The following is a 15103-nucleotide window of genomic DNA, read 5'->3' as shown; positions in this document are numbered from 1 at the left end:
ACTAGAATACATGAAGATTCAATTTTGTACATAAAATGTATAAAAAACAAGATTTTTGACAAGGATGTGAAGGATGATATCATAATTCATTTAAATTCATGTTTTTTGAAAAAGAGGTGATAACGAGGGTTTGTGAGTCATTTTGTCTTTTCTATTAATTAGCAAAACATTAAGGGTCTTCACCCTTATGGAACCACAACCAAATGATGTAGAGACAAACAAAACACTAAGAACATAAGGACATCAAAAACCACCTAAAAGAATGATCAAGTGTAAGTCACCACGAACAAGATGGTTAACTTACATATGCACAATAATTTCTATCAATGCATTGTGAAGAATCAAAGAGTTGAAAAACCTATAACCAAAATAAAATAAAATACCTAAACATCTAACAATTCTAAGCCAAATTCCAAATTAACAAAATACATGAAAAAAGAATAAAAAATTTCAAAGACACCCACAAGGGCAAATTGTGTTGGGAACCATAGCCCTCCTAAAATTAAACAAGGTGGGTAGATTTAATTTCTCAACTCAACTAATAGAGTATATGTCTCCAATCATCCATGAGGAAGTTGAAAAGGGCTTTGTAATTTCCTTTGTCTTCTCCATCTTATCTAAGTACCTTGTGTTGCATCAAACATAGACATGTTGCAAATTGTGCATGACCAAGAGGGTAAACCTGGAGATACTCCCTACTTTCCTTTCTATTTCAAGCATTTTAGCTTTAAGTTCCCCAACAACGGTCTCTTGCTTGGCTACTTCCAAGGTTGTATTCTAACAATTGGTATAGATTAAGAATATGTAGTATGGTTAACGTTCTCTTCCCATGCATCATATCCCCAGTTAGGTCAATTGACTCCTCTTTCATGCTATCAAAGATATGAGTAGAGTTGTTAGTTGTTGACTTCTTAGAGTTGTCAATAGTTTCAATTTCACTTTACTCACCCTTTACTGTCTTCCCCTTCTTTCTCCATAATCTTCCCACTCCCATAGTTATCATCATCCTCTTTAAGAGTCACAGCTAACAAATAGTTTTTTACCCTTCTCTATTAACTAGGATGCCAACATGTTAGACGTACGAGGATTGTTATGATCCTCTTCAACCTCATCTTCTTCATGAATCACCTCTTGCACATATAACTTATTTTCTTAACAAGGTGGGGAAAGGTTGTTTTCCCTTTCTTTTTGGTTTATGTTAGTGGTTTGGACACTTTGTTTTTCAACCCATTGTCAACAAGGGGAACATGAGTATTGATATTTTTAGGGATTCTAGGTTTAGAGGTAATTTTAAGGGCTCCCAGATGGCAAACACATTTTTTATTGTTAGGCCTCGGAGCTTCAGTGATATTAATCAGTAAGGGTGGGAACATGAAACAAGGGCCTCATAACCACAATGGATTATTTATTTTTATTGGTGTGTGTTGGGGGGGAAGGAATATGCTTCTTGCTTGCCCAAGGTTTGAGCATTTCCTATCACGTATATGACAAACTTTCAATAGAATTAAGAAAGAAAAAATAGGAGATACAATGATGGTTCCTAACATGGTTAAGGAGAGGCATATGATAATAGTAGTAAACTTTCAAACACCCTTTGTCTTAGTAATCATAAGATAAACCTAGTTCAAAGGTGGTTGCAACTACTCCCTTTAATATCTTCCCTACATCTTAACAAAAGCTTCATCTCCTTGAAAAACTTATCAGGGTTTGTTAGCCCCAACTAATAATGTTGTTGTTAATGTATATGAAAGAGTCATACCAATTGTTATGTTGTGATTGATGAAGAGGATTTGAAGAAAGTATAATGATGTAAATGGCAATAAGTGTATAGTATTCAATGGGCTCTTGAATGAATTAGACTCTGATGGTATAATGTTGGTTTGATTGCTTTACATGATTTGATTAAGTGTTGAGATCATGTATAAGAAAGTAATTGTGGTCGGTGAATGAAGAATCTCACTATTAATTGAGCTACTATAGTTGTCACTGAGCCCTAATGAAGTGTAAATGATGTGTAGTGTTAACCGAGCCTAGTATTGACTAAGCGAGATGTAATGTTAACCAAGAAATGGAAAGGAATAACAGTAGAAAATATTTAATCTAAGACCAACATTTGATGAAAATAAATAGTGTTTGAGAAGTTTCAAGGATAAAGATGGAATTAGTTATGAGATCAATGACTGATGAAATTCAAAGATCTGGTGAAGATGATTTGAATTGAAGCACAAATTTTAAGGTGAAGGCATATTAACCGAGTGGCTAGATTCAATGAACTTGAGCTAGATGAAGATCTTACGGTTGTAATTAAGCGAAAAAATGAAGGGATTTGATGAAGCGAAAAAGTAAAAAGATTTCTATTTAAGGGATGAGTGTGATGCTCATTGTTTTTTATCAAGTTGAAGAGAAGTTGATAGCTAGAGGATAACCAAGTTGAACTGCATTGTGAAGGTCAGGCAAGTGAAGTGCTAAGTGGATGCATTGTTGAGTGGATCAACTAGAAGGGATCAAAAGGAAGAAATAGGAAAGATATAGAGAAATAGATATTTGAACAAGCAAAGCTAGTGTTAAACCTAATAGATCATTCATCTGTTGCATTCTAACTGTAGCAAAAAATCTCTTAACTAAGTGGACCTAACAAGTCTTATTTGTAAATCCATTATATGGTGACATTCATTTGGATGTTGTGTAAGTCCTTTAAAGAAGTCTACTCTATAGATATGTCATGGAGTGATAAGGTCTAGATGCTCTTTGGTTAAAATCCTCTAATATTGGTCACATTAACAATGTGTATGTAACCTTTTACAAGGTTGGCTCCTAATAGAGCCCACTTCAGAAGAGTGAAATTTTGGGGTTATCAATTCCTGGGTGATTTTTCCCTTAATAGGGGTTTTGCATTAAATACTTGTGTCAAAATTGTGTGGATGTTTATTGTGTTGCATGTTCATTTCATGTTTACTGTTGATTGTTGCAATCTGGTATAAGCTGAAAGTTCACTTTGTTACTTGGTATATGTAAAGGTAATAGTTTGTTTGATGATTAAGTCAATTATTGGATATGTTTACCAAACTAGTGATTTGAAATTATAAAGAGTTGAGTTTGTGAAAAAGTGTGTTAAGGCCTGTAGGATAACTAGATATAACTAATTCACACCCCTTCCCACCCCCACCCCCTCACCCCCTTTCCCTCCCCCCCCCCCCCCCTGCCTTCTTAGTTATCTAAGATGGTTGTCATTGTCTACCACTTGACTAGTCTTCTTCCATTCCCTTCCTTTTAGGATACTCCAATAGCCTTGGTAATCACTTCTTTACTAATTTTGAAGGATATTCCACCAACAAAAAACATGTTTGTCCTCCCAAGAGGTGGCATATTCTATGGATAAACCCTTATTAAAGTTGTGGATGAATTCATTGAAATTAGAAACCCCCTCCCTCTCTTTATGGAAATGCCAAACAATAGTTTTATTCTTTATGTCATCTAGTTAGCTTAGCGTGGACACAGTCTTGAGAGCCATTTATTAAAGAAATATTGACGGTGTTGATAAAATATGAATTTGTATCTTAAGATGATTCTAGCTTCACCAACTCCATTTGAAGAATTGTTAGTTATGAAAATAATTAAGTTCTTCGTGATTCTCTTGAATTCTATGTTAATTCACAACTTTGATCCAAGGTATCCTATTTTTCCCTCTATAGTAATTATCATATACAGTAATGATAGTGATGGAGAAATGGAGGCTTCACAACATGAGAAAGATCAAGTCATGCAAGGAAGTGGATAGAGGAGGATTCAAAATGTGAAGTAGACTAAGGAAACTAATGCTGAGCAATAGGGGGTGGCTTAACAACATTAAGAGAAATAATTTTAGACAAGTCATTGAGGAGGAAGATAACTAAAAAAAAAGATGAAATTCACAAGAAGTCGATAGTTTTATAAGAGTTAATTAAAGTTTGAATCACATCCAATGGCGATTTAAAGAATGATATGAGAAAAAATATTTTAAGGATTGTCTTCAATCAAGCAAGATGATGTTGAGTGTCAAGAGATATTGCTATAGATGCAAAGGACTTCTTTGTGATGAAGTATGAACATTACAAAGATGTACATGCAAATTTGGCATCTCCCCATTTTCAACCAATCAAACAAATCCAAGTCAACATGTCTAAGTTTAACAAGCCTAACTCATGAAAAACTAGACATATGGTAGGAATTTACTTCAAATTTTCAACCAAGTTTCTCATGTGGAAGGCATGTGCAGGAATTTGGTAAATTAGGAAGAGGGTTATCTTTGTCTTTAGGTTTGTAGAAAAGACTCTTTAAGAAAGTTTATTTTGATAATTATTGAAAGGGTAGTCACAAAAAGGATCAGGAGAAGAATAAATTAGTTGGGAAACTATTGATGGAATCTGGATCTATTAAGCTCATTGAGGTCCACTTCTCCCATTCTCTTTAATGAGAATCCTCTTTGAAATGTCAAGGGGTTGAATAACACCTCTCAACATAAGGCTATTCATGATTTGGTTGCAATTTGTTCTCAAACTATCTTTTGTATTAGGAAACTAATCTTTTAGTTGATTCCATGCTTCAATTTATCTCTTGTAGTTGTTGTTTTGGTTAGTGTCAGTGCATTGGTTCTCTAGGTTATTCTAGAGGTTTGGCTCTCTTTTGGGATACAAGAAAGATTATAACACTTTGGTGGATCTCTAACTACTTTATTCTATCTATGGATGCCTCTAGTTTAGAATCTAGAGAGATTATTTTGGTTACAAATGTGTACCTCGCGATTGATTTTCATGGAAAAACCTTGCTTTGATCTCGTATAACATATGTTTGATCATGGGATCCTTTCTTTCCTTGGGTTTTAGTTGCTAATTTCAATTCAGTGTAAGTTTAGAGGAGAGAAGGGGGAAGATTGGCTTGGTTGGGTTCTTCGTTTGCTCTCTTTCGTGAGAATGTGGAACTCCTAAATGTAATTGATAATAGTATTTTTAATTTGAATAATAGGTGTGAATGGATAGCTTTCTTGTTTTTTGTTTTTGGGTTGATGGTAACTTGAGCACTACTTTTGAAATTCTAGATTGGAGGGGCTCTAATCATTGGCCTATCAAATTTTCAACTACTTTTATTGTGGTTCTTGAAAAAAATCCTTTTAAGTTCCAATTTATGAGGTTGTGACTCTTTTATTCATGACTTAATGACACAGTGGTGGAAAAGTGAACCCACATGTTGTATTTGTACGTATTCCTTTGTTAAGAATTTACACATTATCAAATTGCATATTAAGAAATGGAATAGTTTCTATTTTGGTAACCTTAATCCTATCAAGAGGAATGATTAAGTATGCCTCATGTTATCACTCATTAAATCGAAGATCATGGTTCCTTTGAGGATTTGGGTAAAGAAGTTCCATGTTGTGAGAGAATTGGAATGGGAACTAATGGAGGAGATTATTTGAAACTAGAAGGGATATATTGATTAGCTTTAGGAAGCAAACTAGAATACACTTTTTTTTCATAAATTAGTACAACCTCATTAAAAAGGAGGTATATAACCTCTTTGGAAAATTTAGAAGTAATTTAAATATCATCTCTACAAGCTTTATCTTGTAAGGCTATTTATACCATTCTACTCTCATTTTATAAGACTCGCCTCTTACAAAGGATGAGGAGAATATGATCCTTGTGTCTATCCCCTCTGCAATTGCCAATGAGATAAATGAGCTCCCCAGTCATCCAATATCTCTATCTAAATTGGAGGAGGTTTCTTTTGGGATGCATAAGGATAAAGCTCCAAGCCAAGATGGGTTTCCTGTAGAATTATTTTATAAATTTTGGAAAATTGTTAATTTGGATTTGTTAAGTGGTTTGATAATCTTAAGGAAACAAACAAATTCTTTGGGCCTTGAATTCTACTTTCCTAAAAATGAAGTTTCTAATTAGTTGGATTTCTTATGACCATTTCTTTGTGTTATGTGATCTACAAATTATTACTAACCTGGTTGTTGAGATGCCCAAAATATGGCTCTTGACTTTGATCTTAAGTAAATAAGGGAGTTTTGTGGAAGGAAAACAAATTCTAGATTGGGTGGCGGTTTCTTCTAAAACCATTTTCTCTATCAAAATGTCCATGAAGAAATCTATATTCATTAAGCTATATATGGAAAAATCTTATTATAGAGTTGAGTGACACTTTTGCAAAAAATTCTCATCGCCTTTGGTTTTAGTTAGGATTGGATATGTTACATGATAAGTTGTGTTACTTTTCCATCCTTCTCGATTATTATCAATGGAGGGTCATTTAAGTTATTTCGAGCTTCTACGGGCCATTTCCAAGGAGATCCTCTTTCTCCCTATTTGTTTATTCTTATGGTAGAAGGCTTGGATGTATTAGTTAAGCCTTAAGTGTCCCATGCCTTGATTTAGAATTGTAGTTGGGGTAATGATTCCCCTAAGCTTTATCACCTTAAATTTGTAGATTATGCAAAGCTTATGGGCTTTTCTCATCTTTACAGAGTTGAATTTTTCAAACAAACAACAAATATTTATTTGACTACTTTAGATCAGGCAGTCAATGATCATAATTCTTGTATATACTTTGTTTAATACTCTTAAGGCTATTCAAGGAAGAATTGCCAGTACTTTGAGGTTTTAGATTGGCTCTCTTCCATTTCTTTATCTAAGTATCCCTATTTTTATTGGTAGGCTACCCATACCATACTAGCATGATCAACTAGAAAAGCTACGTAAAAAGGTTACAAGACTCATTAATCATTTTCCATAGCTTGTAGGATGACTCTTCTTCTATTCATGATCTAAGCTCTTCCTATCTGCAAGTATTTTGTTCACATAAACTAGGTGTAAATTTTAAGGAATTTGATACACTCTTGCTTATTCCTTTGGAATGGTAATTTTCATACTTGTAAATGGAGCTTGTTTAATTGGGACTTTGTATGTAATCCAAAGAGGGGGCTCTTGGTCTTCATTTTTCTCCCTTTAATGGGAAAGCTCTGATTGTCAATTTTATTTACATTATTGTAACTATCAAAACCAAGTTTGGGATTGCATTCTAATACATAAGTATCTAAAATATGTTAACTCTCTAGATGTTCATCATTATCATTTCATTGGGAAAGGAGCCTTCAATTTGGCATGCTATGAAAATAGAGGCTCAGTTGATTAAGAGTGGTCTATTTTGGACATTCGATAGGGTCTCCAAAGCTCCTTTTTGGTTGGATTCTTGGGATGGTACTCATATCCTTTTTATATTTATTAACCTCCAAACTATATGTGATAGTTTTATAAAAGTAAGTTTGGATAAGGTTTCACATCATAAGGTTGTCTGGAATTTAGGGTTGGTTATTGTTTATGGGTGGAAGAATTTTTTTGAATGGGCACTAGGTGGATTAGAAGAAGATTGACATGAGTTGACTTAGATTATTTGTTTTTATGAGCATAATTATATGGTGAGGAAAAATATAATAGCTTGGTGTAGATAATCATCTAGTAATTACTCTATTTCTATTGGGTACTTGGATCTTATTAGACAATTATTTGGAGCTATGGAAGTGCCTTGGTGAAAAACAGCATCTTGTTCATGTGGTTGGTGGTTCTTAACTGATATCATACTTGGGATAATTTGTAAAGCAAGGCTTTTAAGGCCCCTATGTGCATTATGTGCCACAATAGTGAGGAGTGTGTTTCACACTCTTCTTTTAGTACTCTTTCTCTAGCAAAATTTGGCATTTTTGGTGCAAAATTTGGAATTTGGCCTACTGGCATGTTTCTTCTTTTGCCAAATTTTGGCTCTAGCTATGTAATTTGCCCCTATTTATACCTCTTTTCTCTGAGTTTCCTAGCCTTGGACCTATTTTCATTATCTAACATATTTGGTTTGAAATTGCTAAACTATTCATGATGCTAGTATTGTTGTTTAACACTTGTGGTGGTAAATTCAAGACTATCATGGTGAAGTGTGACTTTGATGGAGGAATGGATCTTAAGAATGTTGATATATGTAACATATTCAATATTTCTCTTTAGGGAGGTGCTCTTTCTTGGGGGTTGTTAAAAAATTCATGACAAATATATGCCATTTCCCTTTGTGAAGGATAATTAGGGAAGGTTTTTGGTATCCTAAATCATCATTGATGGTTCATCTTGTTAGAATCTTAGTCATTTTAGTATTGGTATATTTGATCTAATGTCTACAGAGATATTTTGTTTATTTTCTTAATTTATAAGTGTCATTATACCAATAATTTAATGGGAGGTTTCACATTTTAGTATGCAATGGAGCATAGTTGTACTCTTGGTTGGAGAAGGATTAATTGTGAGCTGGATTCTCAAGTAGTTGCAACTTTGTTGACTGCACAACAATTAGTTGATTTTGGTTGGCACTTAGTTGTGGTGATTAGGTAGATTCCTTTGTTCTGTATCTCCTTGGAAGTTGTTGCTTTTAGTCAAATTCCAAGAGAGTGGAATGGGGTTGTTGATTGTTTAGCTACATGAGATTTTCATCATGTGTAGCTGTGCAATATAGTAGATGAGGGGAAACTATCTCTAGAGATGTCTCATTATTTGGATCAAATTAGTAACATTGTGTAATGGTGTTTTCTTTTTTGGGTGTGTGATCATTCTTTATTTATATCTCTTTCTTTAATTGAATAAATTTTGATCCCTATTTGTTAAATTATATCTTCATTTTTAACTAGGAAATCTATACAAGAATTAATCTTTTTATTTGTAATGGGGGATTTATTTAGAGTGAGCAGTAAATGAGGAGGAGGAGGAGGAGATCAAATATTATTGCTAAGACTATGTTGAGATTAATATATAATATTTATTGAAGTTATGACAGATCTTTGTATGAGTTTCTACATTTTGCATGTCTTCTACTTCTCAAGTTTTAGTTAAAGATCATTACTTTTGGTGGAGAAACGTAGAAATATTTGATGAATTCCATAGTTCATAATATACTTATCATATTGTTTGCAAGATACTTTGCATGCTTAGTCAAAACTTCATTTTGACATAGTTTAATTATGGGGATTCATTTGTATTGTGTCAACATTGATTATTTGTATGAATTATTTTCAAAACAAAAATATTTCACTACCTTAGAAGATAACATTCTTTCTTTTTTATTGTGAGCTACTCTAGTTAAGTAGATAGTAGTTCTTTAAATAATTTTCCTATCCAAGCCTTATCCATTGTTATCATTGTCCTTGGGTGTTAGCTTAGATATCCTAACACTTTCCCTTTTGTCTTTTATTCCAATTTAAATTAGGGTAAGTGCACCAAGATGGTGTACAAAAAGGGGGGTATAAGTGGACACCTTTTTTCTAAAATCAGGTAAACCTAAACTTGGACAAGACATTTGAGGGTCATCCACTAAAAATGACAATATGTGTAAAACATATAACTTGTAGTACTCTGAATCTACTTTCCAAACTACTAGAGTTTTTACAAAATAGATAAGATTAGGTGGGTCAAGCCCTATGCACACAAAAAATAGATCCTAATTTGTTTAGAAAACATAACATAGTTGTTTTCGTGTGCACTACAAAAGACATAGTTATATTTAGTACTTTGTATGTCCCTTTGGTAAGATCATATTTAAGAGCCATATCTAGAAGTTGTTTTTTTTTTTGTAATTTTATGATGAGTATTTTTTTTGTTATGAATTATTGAACAAACTACATCTTGAAATTTTGGTACATGTTCGTGTGTTGAGCATAACTTGCATCAAAATAATTGAAAATGGAAACTTTTTTTAAAATGTGTATATAATCAAGTGTAGAACAATAATATGTAATTTATTTTGAATTTGGTTAAGTATATCAAAAAATATTTTTAAAATGGTAGACATATGTATGTGAGGAATGTCAAGACATTCGTAAAAGTAATTAAAGTTACAATGTTAATGTTGCCCAAAAATAGAAAAAATTATATGGTTAAAAAGCTAAGAAGACATGTAAGATTATGGTGGTGATTTTAGAGATGCCCACTTCACCATTAGCTTACCTGATGAATCCAAATACGAGAATTCATTTTAGAAGATAAAAAGAAAAAAAATGAAGGGAAAACAATCTCTCAAGCCATTGGGTTGTTTCCCTAGGCTATCACCATGCCATAATCCAATCGGGTTTTTTGGATTCAAATAACTCAAATAAGTTATGAAAATGAAAAATGCATTTAGAACCTGATCGGGTTTTGTAGAACCTACTCAGGTTATGTATTACTACTACACAAGGGTAGAGAGAGAGAGAGAGAGAGATCATGTTATGTATTATAGTACACAATTGTCTATCATATCCCCTAATCCTTCTCTCTATCCCATCCTCTCTCTCTCCATCACTCCCTCTCTCTCATTCTCTCTCTTTATCCTATCCCCTAATTGCTCACTATCTTATTCTCTCTCTTTATCCTATCCCCTTCTCTCTCTCACTTTGTATATCCTATCCACTAATCTCTCTCTCTCTCCCTTTATCTCTCTCATATCCCCTAATTTCTCTCTCTCTCTCAATATTTCTATCATATCCCCTACTCTCTCTCTCTCTCTCTCTCTCTCTCTCTCTCTCTCTCACACACACACACACACACACACACACACACATCCCCTCTCTCTTTCTCCTATCCCCTTCTCTCTCACTAATTCTCTCCATCTCTCTCTCTCACTCACTCACTCACTCTCCCTCCCTCTCCCTCTTTGTATCCTCTTCTTTCTCTTTATCCTATCCCCACCCTCTCTCTCATTCTCTCCATCACTCCATCCCTCCTTCAATCTACCTTTGTGTAGTAGTAATACATAACTTGATCAGGTTATTAGTCCATATGGATAATGTAGACAAAACTCAATAACCCAATCGGGTTATTGAAAATTATAAATAAAACAACATGTCAATGGTTATTATGTTATTTCAGTGTGGTCCACCATATTCTACTATTGTTTCACATGTAATTCTATACTAGGTACGCAAGTGTAAGGTTTTTTGTGCTTGGAAATGCTAAATTTGATATTTTTTATGTGCCAACATCTTATTTTATGTTAGTATCTTGTGATTGAGCATAAACTAATCATGGAATTTAGTTTAATTTTGTATTTTATTGTGTATTTTATTCATGTTACTATTTGTAGAGTAATTTGCATCTACAATCATGGGAAAGAACAAGAGAGGAACGATTGGAAAATGAGAGGCAACAAAGGTAAAAATAATGGAGAGTATGAGGAGATTACATTCAGGTACATCATCAAATGTCTCCAATGTAAGTGATGAAAATCTACCTATTGATATTAATGTCGAAAATGCACCTAATTTGACAAACAAAAATGTTCAACATACCCCAATTGAAATGATTATGAAAAATACACTTATGTCACTTAATGCCCCTAATACAACATCTCAAGTTGAAATGATGAATTCACATAATGTTGTATACGAGGATTAGTAATGCAAAGAACACTAAATATCAAATCAAAAGTATTCACAAAACTAAATAAACATAACTTCAAGATAGACTAAGATGAGCTCTCAATTGAGAATATGATCCATTAATGGGCTCTCTCAATGAGAAGCTCTCTTGTTGAGTAGCTTTGTCTAATTAGATAGGATGTATGCTCGATTCTCCAAAGGCTTCGATGGTGTTCTTGATGGATTTTGGCTTGGGTGAATGGATTTGATGTAAAATGGCTTCTCAAAAATGGCATTATGGCTTTACTTCATGATCAAAATGGCATTACTTTGTTACTATGGGTGATTGTGTTAAAATGGCTTGGGAGAGGATTCCTTAAATAGGCAAAAGGCTTGAGGGATCAAGGGCTAGGATGCAAGGATGGGAGAAAGCTTATGGAAGGTTTAGATTGAATGAGAGGAGAGCACGTGGATTGTGTTTTCTTACAGCCAATTAGAGAGTGACGCATGTCACAAGGTCATTGGTTAGAGAAAGAGGGGTTGAGGGGTCAACAAAGGAGGCTCAAAGCTCATAAAGACCCTGATAATGGCTTGTAAGAGGAATGAATGGGCTTGTAAGAGTCATTTATGGCTTTGTGGGCTTCATAAATTTTTATGGTTGGGATATTTGTGAGAGAGTTGAGATATTTTGACTTGGGTTCGATTAAGAAAGTCTTAAGCTTGACTTCGGAATGTGCAAATGATTAAGGCTTGGATTAGGCTTGGGTTAAGATTAGATTAGGCTTGTTAGAGATGGGCAAGTGGATGGCATTTAATGAGGGTGGGTGAAGGAGGAGATATTTGTTGGCTTTGGCTTGGGTTAGCAAGTCTTAACCCATGTTTAGGAAATGTGACAAGGTTAGGGGGGGATTAGGATTAGGGTCAAAGATAAGGATTGACATCTTCTAGAAGAGTCTAGGCTTTAGATGAGGATGAAGACTTTCTAGAAGAGTCTAGAACTTCCTAGGATGAGGATAAATAAGGTTTTAGGAAATAAATAAAGTTTTATTTATTCCAAGGGTTTGGGTTGAGGAGATATTTATTAAAATATTTTTAATAAACATGAGGATTAATATTTAATCTTAATTAAACATGTTGAGTTGGGATTAGGGGTAGGAAATGATGGGATTAGCCTTTAATCGAAATTAAAGAAGGATTAGAAGATTTTGGAAGAGGTTAGTGGTCTTAAAGAAATTTGCCAAGTTTTGAGCAAAAAATAAATAAATTATTTATTTTGGGATTTTTGGTCAATTTATTAATTAAATAATTAATAAATAAGGAAATAATGTTTAAATAAGATTTAAACATTTTTGGGAGGGATTCCTTAATTAAATATTTTTAATTAAGATAAAGGGATTTAATGGCATAAAAATAAATTAATTAATTAAATAATTAATTAATTAATAAATGATGATGTCATCAGGGACTTTTTCAGAAAATAAAAATACTTTATTTTCTAAAGGATTTAGGTGTCTACAAATGTAAGTAATGAAAATATAGAGCATGTGTGTACATTAACATCTCCTAGAATAATTCGTAGAAAACCAAAGTTTATAATTGACATTGATGAAAATATTTTGAAACCAATGCATGATAAAATGTTAGAAAGAAATTGCAGGAGAATTGTTAAAAAGATTTGGAATAACTATTTTGAATATTTAAATCAAAGTGGAAGATGGCAACTTCTTGTTGAAATGGTTAAAAATCTAAAAGTTGGAGAGACAATGAGAATTTTGGGGTTAAGAACATCTGAAAATAGTAGTGAAAGAAGGATTGTTAAAAATTTCTTTGATGCATACCAATCTATTGGTTTAAAAGCATGTACTATATATGCTAATACAAGTCAACGGGTCCTCACATCAACCATAATGGGAAAGGAAATGGAAAAAACTTGTATGGTAAGCAAAACAAATAAATCATTAAGGATAAGTAGAACAACGTTAGTCAAAGCCTTAGTGAGGCAAGACAAAATTGAGAATTCTAATGAGACTTATTTTTGGTCATTCCAAGTAGACTCCCACGTAATGATAAAGTAATCATTAATGCACCAAGAATATTAATATAAAACTTTTGGCGTGACAACACAAGGGCTTCACCAAACCAACAATATGTTGTCAAAAGACGAATTGGAAAAAAAACCATGAGCCACATGCAAAACATTTTTTGGATATGACTCAAACACAATTTTATGAAATGTTTCTTCAAATATTTCCTAAAACTAAAATCAGCCAAAAGTTTTTTGAGATGACAAAACCATTCTATTTTAAGATAAATCATACACACACTACATGTTGTTGTAAGGTTCATGTTGAGTTTTCTATGTATTATGATATTTATCATTATATATATTGTACTTTGCATATTAACAAAATATTGTAGGAATGTGGTCTACAATTACCTCCTAAGTCACCGAGAGAATTCATTGTAAGTGTACTATGTAAATGAGATGATGGGTGCATTTATTATAAGACCATGTGCTTCATAGATTTTTGCCCTCAATGTGATAGTTTGCAAAAGTTGCATAGATGCCTACATCTAGATAGCACACATGAAATTGGTAAGACACTAGTTTCTCTTGAAAAGTACAAGTCAGTTATATATGGTGTTAAAGATGGAAAATAACTAAAGAGGTGTGAATTAGTCAAAAGTGATGTATGTGTAGCTGATTTTATGAAATTGTTTCAAGAGAAAATAGTTTATGACTACATAGGTCATACACATAGAGCTAGATGGTTAGATGAGAAATTCAAGTTGTGTAAGGATACTTTTCCCTTGGGTACAATTGTGTTATTTGTTGACTTCATTGAAAACTATATACTAAAACCTCAAAATGAAGTGCAACCAATGCATTACAACTCTATACAAGTGTCAATTTTTGTACACGTAGCATTTATTCATGCACATGATAGCAAAGAGGATGACAAAAAATTATTAAGAGAGTATCACTTCTATATCAGTGATGATCGAACTCATTTATCAGATTTTTTGCAAGGATGTTTTAGAGTTTTCTATGACAATTTGAGGGAAATAGATGAAAGATACAATCAACACATTATATGGTCAGACAATTGCACCATTGGGCTATGATCTTTGATCAGACATTTCTCATAGCTCGTCTAGGTATTGATGAAGTGTCAGATGTTATAGGATCGTGTTGTCTATGCCTACAACAACCTATCTCAATTTTTAGATATTCAAATTTGTTCAGATTCAGCATCCATATCTCACCTATTGCCAAAAGTTGCAATGTTGCTCAATTCAAATGAGCAAGGTTGTGTATATTTTAAACCATTGTTCCTAGTATCGAATTTCCTACTCTGTTAGCTCTGGTTGGTCAAGTTTAGGCTATGACCAACCTCGTTTCAACCATAATGTCCATCCAATGGTATCAACCACACTAAATAGAAGCATCCCTAAGGGTCTCTATGACCATAGGGTTGCGATCTTTGACACAAATACAAAAATCATGGCATTTTTACTTTTTATGTCTTATTACATCAAAATAAGTGACATGAATTTGATTACTTGTTATAATGAATTTGATAAAAATTTAACATTTTCTATATAAAATAATGAGCGTCCAGGTGTTTGATTAATTGCAAGAGAGTAAGATTAAATACAAGTTTGTATGCACACACTGAACAAGTTGGATGGAGA

The sequence above is a fragment of the Cupressus sempervirens genome, chromosome 11 (assembly GCF_028749045.1).
Source record: "Cupressus sempervirens isolate cs-2001-9-10 chromosome 11, ASM2874904v1, whole genome shotgun sequence".
NCBI lineage: Eukaryota > Viridiplantae > Streptophyta > Pinopsida > Cupressales > Cupressaceae > Cupressus > Cupressus sempervirens.
Note: the sequence above shows the minus strand (reverse complement) of the source record.